The 22,001-nt window shown below is 44.6% G+C and overlaps 1 protein-coding gene and 1 non-coding gene across 2 annotated transcripts in view; both read left to right on the plus strand.

Moving 5' to 3' along the window:
• Positions 1–22,001, plus strand: part of LOC115154325 (transmembrane protein 211-like) — a 149,390-nt gene that overhangs the window by 97,449 nt on the left and 29,940 nt on the right. The window lies entirely within an intron of this gene.
• LOC115155102 (U7 small nuclear RNA) lies at positions 17,459–17,515 on the plus strand. The gene has a single exon (XR_003867996.1). It is a non-coding gene; the product is annotated as a U7 small nuclear RNA (small nuclear RNA).

A 22,001-nucleotide genomic window follows, 5' to 3' on the forward strand; every position in this document is an offset into this window, starting at 1 on the left:
ATTCCAATGGCACATTGTGTTAGCTAATCCAAGTTATCATTTTAAAAGGCTAATTGATCATTAGAAAACCCTTTTGCAATTATGTTAGCACAGCTGAAAACTGTTGTCCTGATTAAAGAAGCAGTAAACTGGCCTTCTTAAGACTAGTTGAGTATCTGGAGCATCAGCATTTGTGGGTTCGATTACAGGCTCAAAATGGCTAGAAACAAAGGACTTTCTTCTGAAACTCGTCAGTGTATTCTTGTTCTGAGAAATGAAGGCTATTCCATGCGAGAAATTGCCAAGAAACTGAAGATCTCATACAACGCTGTGTACTACTCCCTTCACAGAACAGTGCAAACTGGCTCTAACCAGAATAGAATGAGGAGTGGGAGGCCCCGGTGCACAACTGAGCGAGAGGACAAGTACATTAGAGTGTCTAGTTTGAGAAACAGATGCCCCACAAGTCCTCAACTGGCAGCTTCATTAAATAGTACCCGCAAAACACCAGTCTCAACGTCAAAAGTGAAGAGGCGACTCCGGGATGTTGGCCTTCTAGGCAGAGTTGCAAAGAAAAAGCCATATCTCAGACTGGACAATAAAAATATATGATTAAGATGGGCAAAAGAACACAGACACTGGACAGAGGAACTCTGCCTAGAAGGCCAGCGTTCTGGAGTCGCCTCTTCAAACTTTTGAACGGCAGTGTATATTCTTCATCATCAGCCATAGGAGAGATTACATAATTCCTTTTTTTATTTGAGCTTCCTGTCCTTACGGATTAAATATATCCAGCAATTGTTTAAACGTCAACTGAACCAACCATCAGAGAGAGAAAAAGAAAGGCCTTGTCTCATTTCTAAACACCACAATAGACTGAAGGCTATATATGCTGCTGTAAACTGTGTTTATTATTAAGTGATGATAGCTACAGTAGCTATAGTATGTAGCCGTCCCTGTCCTGTTGTAATTCATTCACGATTGAGGTGGGCTTACGCATTGTTTCATGGTGAAAATAGCTGGTGCCTGTGTCTGTAAAATAATATAGGTAGAATACATGTCAGGTGTTTACATACAGAACTGTACTAGACACTTGGCTGTTGAGTGGAAAGAATATAGCTGGTGAGTATATCTGCTGGCCAATACACCAGTCTGAACAGGTGGTTTGCGTACCAGATCCTCTCCATGAGATTGATTTGCCATCTCGTTCAAAAGCTGAGCCTGCGCGATGCAAACTATGAATGCATATTGTGTGCTCCATAAATCCATGTCATAGTAGTCATAACATATGGGCATCGCCCACTAGCCAGCGGGACACATGTCAGTTAATGAGTATGCATTCATAAAAGGTCATATTTAGTATGCCAAACAAAGAATCTCAGTGGCTTCATATCAAGGCTTGACAAGGCTTGGAGACTCTTCCTGTGATTCCCTTCATATACTGTAGTTCTCCTCTCGTTGCCCAAATTGATGACCTATGTCGCACAGCTGAGGGGAGACAAACGGATTGGGTTCAGTCAGTTTAGTCAGTCGTCCTGATGATAGCAAATGTATATATATATTAAAAAAACTGATATCACATTTACATAAGTATTCAGACCCTTTACTCAGTACTTTGTTGAAGCCCTTTTAGCAGCGATTACAGCTTCGAGTCTTTTTGGGTATGACGCTACAAGCTTGGCACACGTGTATTTGGGGAGTTTCTCCTATTCTTCTCTGCAGATCCTCTCAAGCTCTGTCAGGTTGGATGGGGAGTGTCACTACACAGCTATTTTCAAGTCTCTCCAGAGATGTGCGATCGGGTTCAAGTCCGGTCTCTGCCTGGGCCACTCAAGGACATTCAGAGACTTGCCCCAAAGCTACTCCTGCATTCTCTTGGCTGTGTGCTTAGGGTCGTTGTCCTGTTGGAAGGTGAACCTTTGCCCCAGTCTGAGGTCCTGAGTGCTCTGGAGTAGGTTTTCATCAAGGATCTTTCTGTACTTTGCTCTGTTTATCTTTCCCTTGATCCTGACTAGTTTCTCAGTCCCTGCCGCTGAAAAACATCCTCACAGCATGATGCTGCCACCACCATGCTTCACCGTAGGGATGGTATCGGTGAGTTGATGAGTGGTGCCAGGTTTCCTCCAGACCTGATGCTTGGCCTTCAGGCCAAAGAGTTCAATATTGGTTTCATCATACCAGAGAATCATTTTGGCAAACTCCAAATGGGCTGTCATGTGCATTTTACTGAGGACTGGCTTCTGTCTGGCCACTCTACCATAAAGGCCTGATTGGTGGAGTGCTGCAGATATGGTTGCTCTTCTGGAAGTTTCTCCCATCTTCACAGAGGAACTCTGGAGCTCTGTCAGAGTGACCATCGGGTTCTTTGTCACCTCCCTGACCAAGGACCTGATCGCTCAAACTTCTTCCATTTAAGAATGATGGAGGCCACTGTGTTCTTGGGGACCTTCAATGCTGCAGAAATTATTTGGTAACCTTCCCCAGATCTGTGCCTCGACACAATCCTGTCTCGGAGCTCTACGGACAATTCCTTCGACAACATGTCTTGGTTTTTGCTCTGACATGCACTGTCAACTGTGAGACCTTATATAGACAGGTGGGTGCTTTTCCAAATCATGTCCAATCAATTGAATTTACCACAGGTTGACTCCAATCAAGTTTTAAATACAGCTTAAGGATGTTAAATTTCAGAATGTGGGGTGGTCATGACCCCCATCCCCAGTGAAAGTTGCGCGCCTGACTGTAGCTACTTCCCTCTCCTTACTGCGGCATGCAGTAAGGAGAAGGACACTGTGCCCCGTGTTGCGAAGGACACTGTGCCCGTGTTGTTGTGCGAAGGACACTGTGCCCCGTGTTGTTGTGTTGCCGGCTTGCAGTGCAAACTCTCCCCATACGGTGACATCCAGAGGGTTACTACCAAATTACAAGTTATTTCTTGTGTAGGCTGCTATCCTACTTCAAGTGGGATGGAACAAATTGGCCGCATTAACAACCACAGGCGTCATGTGATACAGCTGCCCGGTGGGAAGCAACTGCTGCACAGTGGGAAGCAACTCACGTCGGCAAGCACCTCGATACAACACCGTGCACTGCTCATTCTCATCGGCTTGCCGTCACGTAAGCTAATTGGCAAGTCACAGTGACATTCAGATGGTGACCAGTAGTACAAATTATTTTTCCCTCACCCATAGATATAAACATCCCTTTCTTTTACAAGTTTTAACTAGTGTTATGCTGCTGTTGTTTCCACGCTCGACAGACTGAACCAAATCCATTAGTCTCCACTCGATTCACAGCTGCGCGGCATACGTCATCAATTTGGGCACCAAGCGTGTCTTTATGTAGCCCCTCCTCTCATCTCCTCCTCTCTTCTTTTCTCTGAATATGGGACGGTTCGTATCACTGATTTCTCCAATTACCTACTGCACCCCTCTACCTCTCTTGTTGGTCCTCCAGGCTGTATGAGAGCGAGAGAAAGCGAGAGCTTTTTTTATAAAAAAATACCTTTATTGGCCCAAATAGTTACATAATTAAAACACAAACATTTAATATTAATAGACTGGAAAGTTAGAAACAAGTCCCCCTCCTCATCCACTGCACATAGAATGTCCCACACCCCAACAAAATCCCATAGACAGTCCACCAGCCCCCCATATACCGTATAATTGTATAACTGCCTTAATATTGTATAATACCTTAATTTAGCTGGACCCCAGGAAGAGTATCTGCTGCCTTCGCAGCAGCTAATGAGGATCCATAATAAATACAAATACAAATATACACTATATATATAAAAGTATGTGGACACCCCTTCAAATAAGTGGATTTGGCTATTTCAGCCACACCCGTTGCTGACAGGGGTAGAAAATAGAGCACACAGCCATACAATATACATAGACACACATTGGTATTAGAATGGCCTTACTGAAGAGCTCAGTGACTTTCAACGTGGCACCGTCATGGGATGCCACCTTTCCAACAAGTCAGTTTGTCAAATTTCTGCCCTGCTAGAGCTGCCCCAGTCAACAGTAGGTGCTGTTATTGTGAAGTGGAAACATCTTGGAGCAACAACGGCTCAGCCACGAAGTGGTAGGCCACACAAGCTCACAGAACGGGACCGCCGAGTGCTGAAACACGTAGCGTGTAAAAATCATCTTTCCTCGGTTGCAACACACACTACCAAGTTCCAAACTGCCTCTGGAAGCAAAGTCAACACAAGAACTGTGAAATGGGTTTCTATGGCCGAGCAGCCGCACACAAGCCTACGATCACCATGTGCAATACCAAGCGTTGGCTGGAGTGGTGTAAAGCACGCCGCCATTGGACTCTGGAGCAGTGGAAACGCGTTGTCTGGAGTGATGAATCACGCTTCACCATCTGGCAGTCCGACGGACGAATCTGAGTTTGGCGGATGCCAGGAGAACGCTACCTGTCCGAATGCATAGTGCCAATTTTAAAGTTTGGTGGAGGAAGAATAAAGGTCTGGGTCTGTTTTTCATGGTTCAGGCTAGGCCCCTTAGTTACAGTGAAGGGAAATCTTAACGCTACAGCATACAAACGATTCTGAGCTTCCAACTATAGGATTCTGTGCTTCCAACTTTTAGGCAACAGTTTGGGGAAAGCCCTTTCCTGTTTCAGCATGACAATGGCCCCGTGCACAAAGCAAGGTCTATACAGAAATGGTTTGTTGAGATTGGTGTGGAAGAACTTGACTGGCCTGCACCGAGACCTGACTGGCCTGCACCGAGACCTGACCTCAACCCCATTGAATACCTTTGGGATGAATTGGAATGCCAACTGCGAGCCTAATCGTCCAACATCAGTGCCAACCTCACTAATGCTCTTGTGGCTGAATGGAGGCAAGTCCCTGCATCAATGTGTAAAGCCTTCCCAGAAAAGTGGAGCCTGTTATAGCAGCAAAGGGGGGACCAACTCCATATTAATGCCCATGTTCTTGGAATGAGATGTTCAGGTGTCCACATACTTTTGGTCATGTAGTGTACGTACATGCTCCAGTTTCAGCCGAGCCCGCTCCAGCCCCAGTAGCACAACTCTGGGGTCTGTACACCCCGCCCCTGCAGCTCATGTTTCTTAGTCTTCCACATTACTTTTTTTTGCCTGCCCCAACAGGTAATTTACTCGGCAGTCCCTTCGCTATTGGCTACACTATACTTAGGTCCTCCAACGTATAACTCCAGAGACAGCCCCAACCTTAGGCCTGTACACCACCCACCCAGGACAGAAAACAACCCTACAAGGCTGGAATAAGGGAAAAAAAGATGATGCACATATCGACCTGCTCCAGATCCAACAGGAACAAGTTCCTGTCATACCCAAGGTCCCCAAACAGTGTCTCTCCAGCACATCCCCTGCTGTGCAGCTTGTAGACGGAAAGCTGTCACTCTGGACCCAATGTCCACCAGGCCTTGGCCCCCCTCATGCAAAGGGAGGTGTAACACTGCTGCGTGTGTCCAGTGTTGACCAAAATAAATCAAACACTAACCTCTAAAGTTGCTTGACAAGACTCTGTGGGGGTTCTAACACCATCAGTCTGTGCCAGACCATTGAAGCGGCCTAGTTGTTAGTGACCAGGACCCTTCCCCTGAAAGACATCAGTGGCAACACCCACCACCATTTAGACAACTTAGCCGCAACCTTATCCACAAACCCCTCATAGATTCTCTCCTGAAACTCCGAGGTCCCCAAGAACATCCCTACTCTGGCCCACTGTAGCCCCCCAGGAGGACTAGGAGATCCTGCTCTGCCCCACTGTAGCCCCCCAGGAAGACTAGGAGATCCTGCTCTGTCCCACTGTAGCCCCCCAGGAAGACTAGGAGATCCTGCTCTGCCCCACTGTAGCCCCCCAGGAAGACTAGGAGATCCTGCTCTGCCCCACTGTAGCCCCCCAGGAAGACTAGGAGATCCTGCTCTGCCCCACTGTAGCCCCCCAGGAAGACTAGGAGATCCTGCTCTGGCCCACTGTAGCCCCCCAGGAAGACTAGGAGATCCTGCTCTGCCCCACAGTAGCCCCCCAGGAAGACTAGGAGATCCTGCTCTGCCCCACTGTAGCCCCCCAGGAAGACTAGGAGATCCTGCTCTGGCCCACTGTAGCCCCCCAGGAAGACTAGGAGATCCTGCTCTGGCCCACTGTAGCCCCCCAGGAAGACTAGGAGATCCTGCTCTGCCCCACTGTAGCCCCCCAGGAAGACTAGGAGATCCTGCTCTGCCCCACTGTAGCCCCCCAGGAAGACTAGGAGATCCTGCTCTGGCCCATCTTACCATAATCAGACCATCATTCTTCTCCCAAAGAGAGAGGGGGGGGGAGAGAGAGAGAGAGAGAGAGAGAGAGGGGGGAGGAGAAGTAGAAATCGATATACATGATTTAAGTGCGGCTGCGTGATGTGTGCAGTCAAGGGACTGGAGTTATTTTTTATTTATGAAGGCTTCAATAGCGATGCGGCCAGATGTTAAGCTGTGCGGGGATCTCATCTCACCAGAGTCACTCTCTACTGGCTATAAAGCCAGGGGGAGGGGAGGGGAGGAGGGGAGAGGGTCTGTGAGAAATCTATCTCCAATACAAGGGAAGTGACATGCTTGAGCTCTCTCTGCTTAGATCGAGAGAGAGAGAGAGAGAGAGAGAGAGAGCGAGGTTGTGGGTTTAGAGGCGGTTGGCAGCAAGGCTTCTGTTATGTCAGATTTGTATGGTTCATCAAAGAAAAAATACAGAGCAGGCATAATTTGCTTGGGCGATGTTTCCGTCTGCCATATCTTGTTCATCTTGGGAGTGGAAATGCTCTTTGTTTTCTCTTCTGTCAACATCAAATCAAAGTCTAATCAAATCAAATGTTATTTGTCACATGCTTTGCAAACAACAGGTGTGGACTAACAGTGAAATGATTACTAACGGGCCCATCCCAACAATGCAGAGAGAGATTTTTTGTTGTTGAAATAATAGAAAAGTAAAACACGTAAAATGTCAAATAATTATGGATACACAATAAGTAATGGTAACTTGGCTGTATATAAGGGGTACCAGTACCGTGTTGATGTGCAGGGGTGCGAGGTAATTGAGTTATATATGTACATATAACTAGGAATAAAGTGACAGATAGTAAACAGTAGCAGCAGCGTATGTGATGAGTCAAAAAAGTTAGTGCAAAAAGGGTCAATACAGATAGTCCAGGTAGCTTTTTGGTTAACGATTTAACTAACTATAACTTATGGCTTGGGGGAAGAAGCTGTTCAGGCTCCTGTTGGTTCCAGACTTGGCACATTGGTACCGCTTGCCGTTCGGTAGCAGAGAGAAAAGTCTATGATGGATGGCTGGAGTCTTTGACAATTTTTAGGGCCTTCCTCTGCCCTGGATGGCAGGAAGCTCGGCCCCCGTTGCGGTTGGATGATAAGCATTTGCCATACCAAGCGGTGATGCAACCAGTCAAGATGCTTTCAATTGTGCAGCTGTAGAACTTTTTGAGGGTCTGAGGGCCCATGCCATCTTTCAAGCTCCTGAGGGGGAAAAGGTGTTGTTGTGCCCTCTTGATAGATCCTTAGTGATGTTGGCACCAAGGAACTTGTAGCTCTCGACCCACTCCACTACATCCCGTCAATGTGAATGGGGGTGTGCTCGGCCCACCGTTTCCTGTAGTCCATGATCAGCCCCTTTGTCTTACTGACATTGAGGGAGAGGTTGTTGTCCTGGGACCACGCTGCCAGGTCTCTGACCTACTACCTATAGGCTCTCACGGGTTTCCCTTTGTAATCGGTGATTATTTGCAAGCCTTGCCACATCCGACGAGCAACAGAGCTGGTGTATTAGGATTCGATCTTAGTCCTGTATTGACGCTTTGCCTGTTTGATGGTTTGACGAAGGGCGTAGCAGGATTTCTTACGAGCGTCCTGGTTAGTGTCCACTTATTAATGAAGCCAGTGAATGATGTGGTAAACTCCTCAATGCAATCGGATCAGTCCCGGAACATGTTCCAGTCTGTGCTAGTGAAACAGTCCTGTAGCTTGGCATCCGCTTCATTGGACCACTTCCATATTGAGCGCATCACTGGTACTTCTTGTTTAAGTTTTTGCTCGTAAGCAGAAATCAGGAGTATAGAGTTATGGTCAGATTTGCCAAATGAAGGGCGAGCTTTGTATGCATCTCTGTGCGTGGAGTAAAAGTGATGTTGAGTTTTTTCGCATCTTGTTGCACAGGTGACATGCTGGTAGAAATGAGGTAAAACAGATTTAAGTTTTCCTGCATTAAAATATCCGACCACTAGGAGCGCCGCCTCTGAATGAGCATTTTGTTGTTTGCTTATGGCCTTATACAAATCAAATCAAATGTATTTATATAGCCCTTCTTACATCAGCTGATATATCAAAGTGCTGTACAGAAACCCAGCCTAAAACCCCAAACAGCAAGCAATGCAGGTGTAAAAGCACGGTGGCTAGGAAAAACTCCCTAGAAAGGCCAAAACCTAGGAAGAAACCTAGAGAGGAACCAGGCTATGAAGGGTGGCCAGTCCTCTTCTGGCTGTGCCGGGTGGAGATTATAACAGAACATGGCCAAGATGTTCAAATGTTCATAAATGACCAGCATGGTCAAATAATAGTAATCACAGTAAACAGGTCAGGGTTCCATAGCCGCAGGCAGAACTGTTGGAACTGGAGCAGCAGCACGGCTAGGTGGACTGGGGACAACGAGGAGTCATCATGCCAGGTAGTCCTGAGGCATGGTCCTAGGGCTCAGGTCCTCCGAGAGAGAGAAAGAAAGAAAGAAAGAAAGAAAGAGAGAATTAGAGAGAGCATACTTAAATTATACAGCTCGTTGAGTGTGGTCTTATTGCCAGCATTGGTTTGTGGTGGTTAATAAACAGCAATGAAAAATATGGATGAAAACTCTCTTGTGCCCGGTTTCCCAATAACTGTCACGACTCCTACCGAAGGTGGCTCCTCTCCCTGTCCGGGTGGCGCTCGGCGGTCGTCGTCACCGGCCTACTAGCTGCCACCGATCCCTTTTTCCTTTTCTGTTTGTATTGTCTAATCAGTATCACCCGTTTCTTGTTTAGTGTGTTAGTTGGGCTATTTAAGCCGGTAGGCCCGCCTGCTCTTTGTGCAGGCTTAACTTATTTTCCCATTGTGTTTCTGTGTGGCATTCTCCTGTTGTTTTGGGCATTGTATTTTGTGCGTGGCACGCTTGTTCATTGTGCGTAATAAAGCACCTACCTGTACGTTCTGTCTCCTGCGCCTGACTCCACACCCACTACGCCCAGAACGTTACAATAACGATGGAACTTAAGTGTTTGAACAATGCATCTATCCTACAACAGCCGAAGATGTATAATGTGTTTCCCTAGCATTCACAAGCATTTCGCTACACTTACATTAACACCTGCTAACCATGTGTATGTGACAAATGAATTTGATTTGATTTAAACGCATTATAGGATCAGCTTTCTCCATTCAAATCTTACCAGTATAATTATTTATTTATTTCACAATACTGACGATGGATCAGCTTCTAGAAAGATATGACCATCTACGCCTGCAAATATTGAGGCGGCTTATTCTGATGCTTACCCAATAAAAATGCACTAAATCACCAATTTAGCACATTATTGCGCACATTAGGCTACACATCATGAAATGTATTTAGACAAATAGCCTACAAGTAGCAAAATATAACTCAATTGATTGAACATGAAATATATTTCAATATGACTGAAATAGGTCTATTGCCTACTGTTTATAGTTTAATGCAGTCATCTCGGATTTCATTTGAAGCATCTTTTTATAAGTTGCTTGTTTGTATCAATTGCAAAGACATTGTCAACTTTGTATTTGTAGTCAACTTTGTTCTGAAGTTATCGGTGGTCACGAGAGACAGATAATCCATGTGATTGTATGTTTAGTGGAGTTCTTCTGTGTATAAAGGGAAAAAGCATCTAACGACGCACTTAGCTGTTCTACGAGTGGTCTGAAGCAGGGGTTAGATTACAAGTGTTTTCAAGTTCTACGTTAATAACGATGGATTTGGGAAATAGCTTGGAAATTTAATGATGCTCCTACTGAAGGTTCTAACCAAGAACTTAGCCTTAAGATGCTTTTGGGACACTGGGCCCTGGTAAATGGTATGGTCTACAGATTATCATGAGGTATTCTAAATCAGGTGAGCAGAACCTCGAGACTTCCTTAATATTGGGCTCCCGAGTGGTGCAGTGGTCTAAGGCACTGTATCTCAGCATTAGAGCTGTCAGTACAGACCCTGGATCAATTCCAGGCTGTATCATAACCGTCTGTGTTTGGGAGTCCCATAGGGTGGCGCACAATTGGCCCAGCGTTGTCTGGGTTTGGCCGTCATTGTAAATAATAATTTGTTCTTAATTTACTTGCCTGGTTAAATTAGAGATTGCACTCCAGCTGTTGTTAGCAAAGAGACACACACCACCCCCTTTGAGCTTACCCAACGCTGCTGTTCTGTCCTGCCGATGCGTAGAAAAAAACAGCTAGAATATTATGTTTGTTCAGCCAAGTTTTCGACAGGTCCCGTTGATAGGATAGTCTCGAACGGAGCTAGTCCAGTTTGTTCTCTAGTGATTGTACATTTGCCTATAGAACAGTGTAAAGGCTCATTATTTCCTCACCACCGCAGTTTCATCAGGGTACCCGCTCATCGACCTCTATATGGACGTCTCTTTAGGGCCTGGTCCAGGGTGAGTAGTATGTTCTGTGCAGCCAAGTCATTGAAATGTACATTAGTGATCACTGTTCTGATGTCCAGAAGCTCTTTTCGGTCATAGGAAACGATGCCGGAAACATTATGTACAAGAAAAGTTAAGATCAACGCAAAAAAAACAACACAAAATAGCATTTATTTGGAGAAGCTCAAGACACATTTTGATAAGGAACTATGTCAACCTCTGGTGATCAGAGCCACGCATTACCATGATCTCAAATTAACATGGAATAGATATGAAACACATATTTTATAATAGCACCAATAAAGATGCTAGTGTAATGATATCGAAAATATGAGTCATCACAGAGGGGAGAAAGTGCTTCAGTTCATGTTACATTGGGGTTTAGTGTGGCTGGTCTGTTATCCCCCACATTTCAATACTCCTCTAACACTGGCTTCATCACAACATGGCAATCTTGTTGACAAATCTCTTAGGCCTAGGCTTTAGGGTGGTGTGTGTGTGTGTGCATGCGTGTGTGCTTGTGTGTGTAAGTGTCTGTGTGTGCACGTGTGTGTGCATACGTATATGTTTATGTGTGAGAGAGTGTTATGGATAGATGTGTGAACTGTAAAAGGACGAAAAGGTTATGCCATGACCAGGTCACTGGAGCCCCCAGGCAACGAGAACTTATTTTACACCCCCAGTTTAATCTAGTCTAACCTTTGTCAGTGGTGGAAAAAGTACCCAATTGTCATACTTGAGTAAAAGTAAAGATACCTTAATAGAAAATGACTCAAGTAAAAGTGAAAGTCACCCAGCAAAAAACAACTTGAGTAAATGTCTAAAAGTTGGTTTTAAATATACTTACGTATCAAAGTAAATAATTTACATACGAAGCATTTGTGTTTAGTCCATCCTCCAGATCAGAGGCAGGAGGGATGACCAGGGATGTTCTCTTGATAAGTGCGGGATTTGACAATTTTCCTGTCCTGCTAAGCATTCAAAATGTAACGAGTACTTTTGGGTGTCAAGGAAAATGTATGGAGTAATAGGTACATTATTTTAGGAATGTAGTGAAGTCAAACTAAAAGTTGTCAGAAATATAAATAGTAAACTACAGATACCCCAAAAACTACTTAAGTAGTACTTAAAATTATTTTTACTGAAGTACTTTACACCGCTATCCTTTGTAGCTCAGTTGCTAGATCATGGCGCTTGTAACGCCAACGTAGTGGGTTTGATTCCTGGGACCACACATATGTAAAATGTATGCGCGCATGACTGTAAATCTTTGGATAAAAACATCTGCTAAATGGCATATATTATTAATCTTAACAGCCAACGGAGGCTGGCTGGCATAGCAGCAGAACCACATTTCAAGCGTCATATAACCAGAGCTTGTTCCATTTCAGGCCGTGTGATCATTCCTCTCTAAGCCTACATCCTGCTTCTTCCTCGTTCTCTCCCTCTCTCTTGCTCTGTTTATGCGGTACAGATCCTCTGTAATTCCATGTGGCTCAGTTGGTAGAGCATGGTGCTTGCAATGGCAAGGTTGTGGGTTTGATTCCCACAGGTGATGAAAATATGGTAATATATGCATTCACTACTGTAAGTTGCTCTGGATAAGCGTGTCTGCTGAATGACTAAAATGTAATCCTTGTAGACTGCTATGTATTGTTTTTAAATCGGTGAGCTCTACAAGGTCAATTAAGATTTAATCAGTGAGCTAGCAATCATACAGGCAGTAAAAAGAGAGAGAAGACAGTGGAAATGAGCTCAGGGAATTATTGAGGCAAAGCAATAAGAAGGCGATGAGAGTATTGCTTAAATGTTTATAAAGGGCTTGAGAAAACAAGTTTGACATTTCTCTGGAACGCGTGCTGATATAACCGACATGACACTCAGCGTTTATTATTCTTCCACGGCAAGCTCATTATCTAAATTGAAGCAATTAGTCATATGAAGGCTGTATACTTGACATTTGGCTGCAGCAGACACTTAAAGTAGAGAAGGGTATTGATATTTCTACTGGCACGACCTACAGTAAGAAGGTAACGGTGCTGGTGGTTTATTCTCTATCACGACCTACAGTAAGAAGGTAACGGTGCTGGTAGTTTATTCTCTATCACGACCTACAGTAAGAAGGTAACGGTGCTGGTAGTTTATTCTCCATCACGACCTACAGTAAGAAGGTAACGGTGCTGGTAGTTTATTCTCTATCACGACCTACAGTAAGAAGGTAACGGTGCTGGTAGTTTATTCTCTATCACGACCTACAGTAAGAAGGTAACGGTGCTGGTAGTTTATTCTCCATCACGACCTACAGTAAGAAGGTAACGGTGCTGGTGGTTTATTCTCTATCACGACCTACAGTAAGAAGGGAACGGTGCTGGTGGTTTATTCTCTATCACGACCTACAGTAAGAAGGGAACGGTGCTGGTGGTTTATTCTCTATCACGACCTACAGTAAGAAGGGAACGGTGCTGGTGGTTTATTCTCTATCACGACCTACAGTAAGAAGGGAACGGTGCTGGTGGTTTATTCTCTATCACGACCTACAGTAAGAAGGGAACGGTGCTGGTGGTTTATTCTCTATCACGACCTACAGTAAGAAGGGAACGGTGCTGGTGGTTTATTCTCTATCACGACCTACAGTAAGAAGGGAACGGTGCTGGTAGTTTATTCTCTATCACGACCTACAGTAAGAAGGTAACGGTGCTGGTGGTTTATTCTCTATCACGACCTACAGTAAGAAGGTAACGGTGCTGGTGGTTTATTCTCTATCACGACCTACAGTAAGAAGGTAACTGTGCTGGTGGTTTATTCTCTATCACGACCTACAGTAAGAAGGGAACGGTGCTGGTGGTTTATTCTCTATCACGACCTACAGTAAGAAGGGAACGGTGCTGGTGGTTTATTCTCTATCACGACCTACAGTAAGAAGGTAACGGTGCTGGTGGTTTATTCTCTATCACGACCTACAGTAAGAAGGGAACGGTGCTGGTGGTTTATTCTCTATCACGACCTACAGTAAGAAGGGAACGGTGCTGGTAGTTTATTCTCTATCACGACCTACAGTAAGAAGGGAACGGTGCTGGTGTTTTATTCTCTATCACGACCTACAGTAAGAAGGGAACGGTGCTGGTGGTTTATTCTCTATCACGACCTACAGTAAGAAGGTAACGGTGCTGGTAGTTTATTCTCTATCACGACCTACAGTAAGAAGGGAACGGTGCTGGTGGTTTATTCTCTATCACGACCTACAGTAAGAAGGGAACGGTGCTGGTGGTTTATTCTCTATCACGACCTACAGTAAGAAGGTAACGGTGCTGGTAGTTTATTCTCTATCACGACCTACAGTAAGAAGGGAACGGTGCTGGTGGTTTATTCTCTATCACGACCTACAGTAAGAAGGGAACGGTGCTGGGGGTTTATTCTCTATCACGACCTACAGTAAGAAGGGAACGGTGCTGGTGGTTTATTCTCTATCACGACCTACAGTAAGAAGGGAACGGTGCTGGTGGTTTATTCTCTATCACGACCTACAGTAAGAAGGGAACGGTGCTGGTAGTTTATTCTCTATCACGACCTACAGTAAGAAGGGAACGGTGCTGGTGGTTTATTCTCTATCACGACCTACAGTAAGAAGGGAACGGTGCTGGTGGTTTATTCTCTATCACGACCTACAGTAAGAAGGTAACGGTGCTGGTGGTTTATTCTCTATCACGACCTACAGTAAGAAGGGAACGGTGCTGGTAGTTTATTCTCTATCACGACCTACAGTAAGAAGGTAACGGTGCTGGTAGTTTATTCTCTATCACGACCTACAGTAAGAAGGTAACGGTGCTGGTGGTTTATTCTCTATCACGACCTACAGTAAGAAGGTAACGGTGCTGGTAGTTTATTCTCTATCACGACCTACAGTAAGAAGGTAACGGTGCTGGTAGTTTATTCTCTATCACGACCTACAGTAAGAAGGTAACGGTGCTGGTAGTTTATTCTCCATCACGACCTACAGTAAGAAGGTAACGGTGCTGGTAGTTTATTCTCTATCACGACATACTGATGTTGCTTTTTTAGCCAAATAAAAGAAGAAGGAAATGTGACTAGAGTGGTTTAGTTCATAACTGTGGTTCTAACTTGGTGCTTACTAAGAGGCCATGTGTGATATTAAGGATCAAGGGAGGAAAAATCTCTTCCTCCTGACTATTTATATGCAAATAACTCAAGAAAGACGTCCTGACCCGTTTCGGGCTCTGATAAGGAAAATCCATATTGTTTTTAAATAAGCCTTGTGATGAAATACTCAGTACCTAGTTGTGACAGTCTCTCATCTCACTGAAATAGGAGCGTCTCTCTGTGTGTCAGTGAGTCTATGTGTAACACTACAGTGCTGCAGACAGGCAGGCAGGCAGACAGGCAGGCAGGCAGGCAGACAGAGACAGACAGACAGACAAAGAGACCCATCTGACTGAGAGAGACTGACTGAGACTCAGGCTGTTATGGTGGTATTTCTTTGTTATGCCATAAGAGAGCACACTCACTCACTCACTCACTCACTCACTCACTCACTCACTCACTCACTCACTCACTCACTCGCAGAGAATTCACCACTTTACCTGCTGCTTAACCATACATCCAGCTACTGTTTTGAGGTTGACATGGTAGCACAAGGTTCCTTAACTTCTACCCCCGGGGCAGTGGGGAAACAGCAGAGTTTAGGGGGTTAACCTCGGCTACGTAATGGGGGGAGACAGGATCTCTGTGCCTCAGGGTAAGAGTCAGCTTTATGAATCTGAGATATTGGATTTGTGATTCCCCTGCCTGAATTGTCTCTTCTGAGTCTTTTACTGTGCAGGTGTGAAGGGACTATATAGAGGATCTTATGCTGGCTGTTGTCTTACTGTACCAGCTCCTGCTACACTACAGGCCATGCAGGCATTGAGGAGCCTTTGCTCTCCCTGCTCTACAGTTGGGCCCATGTTTCTGCTCACCTAATGTAAGAGGCATGGATAGAAAGAGGGAGGTTGATACATGGATCAACATAGAAGGACAGTTACAGATGAACGTGGATGAACTATAGATCAGCAACAGGACGTAACTAAGCCTAGGCCTGTTTCCTTGTGGTTTCTAACCCTGCCATTCAGCTCTGGGCCCGTATCTACAAAACAAAGTGTCTCAGAGTAGGAGTGCTGATCTAGCATCAGTTTTGACTTATGGATCATGATGAAAAAGATTGTACTGAAAGATCCTAGATCAACAATACTACTCCCAGACATTTTGTGGATACGGGCCCTGATCTCACGTAGCAGCTAATCACTCTGCTTGTCATTTACTCGCCATACCATGTCCATTATCGTAATATCCCTGGCTTACGATCCCATCTAAGAGGCCAATAGCGTCTCCATTTCAGATGACTAATAATGCAAAGTAAGCACACAGAGAGAGAGAGGGGTAGCGGGAAGGAAAGGCTTTAGGTAAAGCCTGTTTAGTGGGGACCCATTAGGAAAATTGTGAGGAGGTGGGCGTGACGTGTCTGTCTGTCTGTCTGTCTGTCTGTCTGTCTGTCTGTCTGTCTGTCTGTCTGTCTGTCTGTCTGTCTGTCTGTGTGTGTGTGCGTGTGCGTGTGCGTGTGCGTGTGCGTGCGTGTGTGTGTGTGTGTGTGTGTGTGTAAGGAGCTGGGACAGATGTATGGTAGGAATAATTCATTGGGAGTTAATGGGATTTCAGCTGGGCTTGTGTTCTCTCTGTGTGTGTGTGTGTGTGTGTGTGTGTGTGTGTGTGTGTGTGTGTGTGCGTGTGTGTGTGTGTGTGTGTTGCTGCTGCCTGCCTGCACGTTTACCACACCCACCCACAGCAAATGAATTATTAAACAGCCTTGGATTCCCTATTTATGTAATGCTGCATTACAATGGAACAGGCAAACAAAGACTTGGATTCTCAAACAGACAGACGAAGGAAAGGAGGGTCAGAAAGGAGAGAGGAGAGGAAAGGAGGGGTAGAAAGGAGAGGAGAGGAAAGGAAGGGAAAAAGGAAAGAAGAGCGTTTCCCTATTCACATAGAGCCTTCATTTAATCTCCTACTGTTTGCTCTGAGATTAGACAAGGTCATTTGCATTTGCAGTCTGATTATTTTACATGCTGTTACTGGGCCCACAGAGGGAAGGCAGAAGGAGATGCAGACAAGAGCTATTAAGCTTTAAATGAGAAAAGATGTGTGTGCGTGTGTGTGTGTGTGTGTGTGTGTGTGTGTGTGTGTGTGTGTGTGTGTGTGTGTGTGTGTGTGTGTGTGTGTGTGTGTGTGTGGACATTTGTGTTTGGTAAGTGTCTGTATACATTTCTGTGTGTATATGAGTTCCCTTCGCAAGCCAGCCTACATAAACAAAAACTACAGTTTACTATAGAATTTGGTAATAAACTATAGCATACTGTAGAATACTAGACTACACATTGTAGTGTCCCTCGATCATATGTAGTACTTAGTATAGAATATTGTAGTATACTGTAGAATACTATAGTAAATACTGTGGTATTATCCACAAAAAAACACAGTAGTAAATACTACCGAAATGTCTGCAAAAACACTACAGTCCGCAAAAACACAAAAAATGTTTAACTATAGTAAATACTACAGTATTTCATTTGCACAAACCCTGCCAATTCTCCTCCCCCGTATCCCAATTTGTACCACCCGTAAGTGAGAAACTTACATGCCAAGTATAGACCATATATTGTGTTCCCTACAGGTTCTAGAAAAGACCAGGAGTGTCTGAACTCCATTCAGAACCCAGTCCAACCTACCTGCAGGTTATGTACATTAGCTCTTTTAGTATTTCTCCAGTAGGTTTCTTCCAGGATAAAGCCCCCCACTTTTATGTCAAAGATTATAAAACAAAAACACTTAGGTAGATACTAGGGTTGCACATTTTGGGGAATATTCAGAGGTGGAAACTTTCCGTGGGAATTAAAGGGAATATATGGGATGATCCCCAATGATCCATTGCGTCTCCCAAAAACATTTTCAACATACATCTGTAAAATGATAGTCTGGAAACTAAAGCTTTGGTTGTATTCCTCTCAGACTTCCATGTCTTCTTCCTGGACCTCCTCAATGTCCACCTCTTGAACATCAGACTCTGAGGCCTCATCTTCACTGTCACTTTCCAACCTTGTTGAGGATGGCTCGTTGTCAGGCTGAAAAAGCATCAAATTTGCCCTGATGGCCACCAATTTTTCAACCCTTGTATTGGTCAGCCTGTTGCGTGCTTTGCTGTGTGTGTTTCCAAACAAGGACCAGTTGCGCTCTGAGGAGGCTGATGTTGGTGGGATTTGGAAGATGATGGAGGCAACAGGGGAAAGAGCCTCAGATCCACAAAGTCCCTTCCACCAGGTGGCTGATGAGATATGTTGGCATGACTGTCATATTGCATCTCCATTCCAAAGCCCTTGCTTGGAAGTGTACTTCACCAGACTGCGAAGAACCTTGCCCTCATCCAGGCCAAGGTGGCGAGACACGGTAGTGATGACACCATAGGCCTTGTTGATCTCTGCACCAGACAGGATGCTCTTGCCAGCATACTTGGGGTCCAACATGTACGCTGCGGCGTGTATGGGCTTCAGGCAGAAGTCTTCACTCTTTTTGATGTCTTTCAGAACGGCAGTTTCCTCTGCTTGGCGCAGTGAAGTGGGCAGGGCAGTACGGATTTCTTCTCTTACATCCGCAAGTAGAGTCTGAACATCAGACAGAATGGCATTGTCTCCCTCAATCCGTGCAATAGCTACTACTATAGGTTTCAGGCTGCTTACCACTCTCTCCCAAAATACATCATCCAGGAGGATCCTCTTGATGGGGCTGTCCATATTGGCAGACTGATATGGCCATTTCTTGGAGAGACTCCTTCCCCTCCAGGAGACTGTCAAACATGATGACAACACCACCCCAATGGGTGTTGCTGGGCAGCTTCAATGTGGTGCTCTTATTCTTCTCACTTTGCTTGGTGAGGTAGATTGCTGCTATAACTTGATGACCCTTCACATACCTAACCATTTCCTAGGCTCTCTTGAAGAGTGTATCCATTGTTTCCAGTGCCATGATGTCCTTGAGGAGCAGATTCAATGCATGAGCAGCACAGCCAATGGGTGTGATGTGAGGGTAGGACTCCTCCACTTTAGACCAAGCAGCCTTCATGTTCGCAGCATTGTCTGTCACCAGTGCAAATACCTTCTGTGGTCCAAGGTCATTGATTACTGCCTTCAGCTCATCTGCAATGTAGAGACCGGTGTGTCTGTTGTCCCTTCTGTCTGTGCTCTTGTAGAATACTGGTTGAGGGGTGGAGATGATGTAGTTAATTATTCCTTGCCCACGAACATTCGACCACCCATCAGAAATGATTGTAATGCAGTCTGATTTCTCTATGATTTGCTTGACTTTCACTTGAACTCTGTTGAACTCTGCATCCAGCAAATGAGTAGATTAAAATTAAGTATGTCTGGTTGGAGGGGTGTATGCTGGGCGAAGAACATTCAGAAATCTCTTCCAATACACATTGCCTGTGAGCATCAGAGGTGAACCAGTTGCATACACAGCTTGAGCAAGACATTCATCAGCATTTCTCTGACTACGTTCCTCCATTGAATCAAAAACACTTCTGATTCCAGGAGGACCATGAGCTGTTGCTATCAATAAGGTGTCTGATTCATAATTTCCACCTCAAATAGAAGTAGAGGGACTTTTGTCAGAGGTTGCTTGTTGCATTCTTCACATATGATTCAGCACAATATTTGCAAATGTACACAGCTTTTCCTTCTACATTAGCTGCAGTGAAAAGTATCTACACATCAGATAGTGCCCGTGGCATTTTCCTGTGAGGATTAGAAAAAAAATGTAAAAAAACAAATACAATTCCATGCACAGATAAATAGTTTAGCAGTTAGATTAAACAGCTCCTTTGTACGATAAATGTTTTAAAATGAAACATGTATGAAAACAGGTGAATTAACACTCAGTTAGCAGGCTCAAGCAAGCTAAACCCCACATGGTAGAAAAAACGAACTAGCATAAATGGTTAACAAGTTAGAAATGATTTAAACACACTTTACTGTAGGCTACTATTTACTAGTTAACAAAAATCATGTATGTCATATAAAATATATTCACCCCACCCAGTATTGTAATCAAAACTTACCAGAAGGCATGTAGTTCTTGGCTCAGACAGTGTAGTAGTGTGGGCTCAATAGCATCTCATTAGTGTGCAAGATCTTGTGAATCAGCTGTACATGTGATGGAAGAATGCACTGTGCATGCAGAGGGTTGCAATTCCATTGAATTGGGGATAGTTTAAGAAACATATGCCACAAGACCTAGAATTGCATTATTGTATCTCACAAAAAAGGTTCACTGTTATAAGTTAACTTTTTAGATGAATTTAAGGAAAATTCCCCAAATTCTCGGGCTTAACCTCCCATGGAAAATTCCCGGAAGAATTACGGAAATGTACCGGAAAGTTTCCGACCCTTTACAACCCTAGTAGATACTACAGTAATGTCCCCTAAATACTACAGTATACTACAATCCGCAAAAACAGTTTGCAAAAACACTACATTGAATACTGTAGTATTCCTACCATAGAATACTGTACAGTATAGTATTTTTCATGTGGCAGTTAAATGTATGTGTGTGACCATATATCGGTCTGTATTTGTGTGTGTTTGCATATGTTTCCTTCAGGGGTGTAGGAGTGTAACAGTGAGCAGGCAAGGGCCATTTAAAGAAACTCTCCTGCCAGTCCTCTCAGTGTGATTGGCTGGGTGGGTGGAATCGATGGGCCTTGGCCTGCAGGCCAGGAGCATGCACGTGCGCACGCACACACACCGGTCTGAAGACCAGGTACTGTATCCATATGGAGCGTGGTGAGACAGGACACATATACACACACTGAGATGGGACGAGAGCAGGGAGCGAGGAGAAGAGAGAAGGGAGCAGGGAGAGAGGAGAGGAGAGTGGGGAGCGAGGAGAGGAGAGAGGGGAGCAGGGAGCGAGGAGAGGAGAGTGGGGAGAGTGGGGAGCGAGGAGAGGAGAAAGGGGAGCAGGGAGTGAGGAGAGGAGAGGAGAGAGGGGAGCAGGGAGAGAGAAGTGTAGAGTGGGCAGCGGGCAGCAGGCTGTCTGTTTGATACTGCCTCTCCTCCATGGGGAACAGAGCGTCTCCCCACTGTTTAAGGCCCCATCAAGCTCACTAACAGGGGGAAGGGGGAGTTCATCAGTCCAGTGGTATAGGATAGTACTGCCAACGGGCTGCAGCAGCTGGAGCGCCACCCTTTGGCTCTGAGTTGGTGTGGTGGTCTGGTGGGCATGGTTGTAGGTTGGTGATAACATGATGGGGATGTTCAGTATGCAGTCACAGCAGCATAGTGTGTTTGTTGGTGCATGGTGTTCAGATCTACACACCACCAGAGTACATGTACCTATTAGATTCATCAGAGACAAGGGAAGTGTTTCTTTCACCACCAGTACTGGAACACATTTGTCTACTTCTGGTCCTACTAACACACACTCAATACAGACTATTTAATTTTATAGTTGACCTTCATCTAACTAGGCAAGTCAGTTAAGAACAAATTCTTATTTACAATGACGGCCTACCAAAAGGCAAAAGGCCTCCTACAGGGACGGGTGCCTGGGATTAAAAATTAAAAATAAATACAATATAAATATAGGACAAAACACACATCCCAACAAGAGAGGCAACACAACATAAAGAGTCACCTAAGACAACACATAGCAAGGTAACAACACAACATTTATTTTACCAGGAAAGTCAGTTAAGAACAAATTCTTATTTTCAATGATGGCTTAGGAACAGTGGGTTAACTGCCTTGTTCAAGGGCAGAATAACTGATTTTGACCTTCTCAGGGATTCAATCTTGCAACCTCTCAGTTACTGGTCCAACACTCTAACCACTAGGCTACACGCCTCCCCGACGTAACAACAATATAGTAGCAAGACAACATGATAGCAGCATGTCGTTCTTTTTCCTTTCTATTGAATATGCTATTGTCCGGTTGAAATATTATTGATTATTTAGATAATTGACACCCTGAGGATTAATTCTAAACATCGTTTGACATGTTTCAACGAACATTACCGGTACTATTAGGATGTATTCTTCTGTATGTTTTGACCGCCTTTGAGCCAGTGGATTACTGAACAAAACGCGACAATAAAACTGAGTATTTGGGATATAAAGAAGGACTTTATCGAACAAAACAACCATTTATTGTGTTCCTGGGACCCTTGTGATTGCAACCAGATGAAGATCTTCAAAGGAAACTGATTTATTTTATTGCTATTTCTGA

Source organism: Salmo trutta, chromosome 19 (assembly GCF_901001165.1).
Source record: "Salmo trutta chromosome 19, fSalTru1.1, whole genome shotgun sequence".
Classification (NCBI taxonomy): Eukaryota; Metazoa; Chordata; class Actinopteri; order Salmoniformes; family Salmonidae; genus Salmo; species Salmo trutta.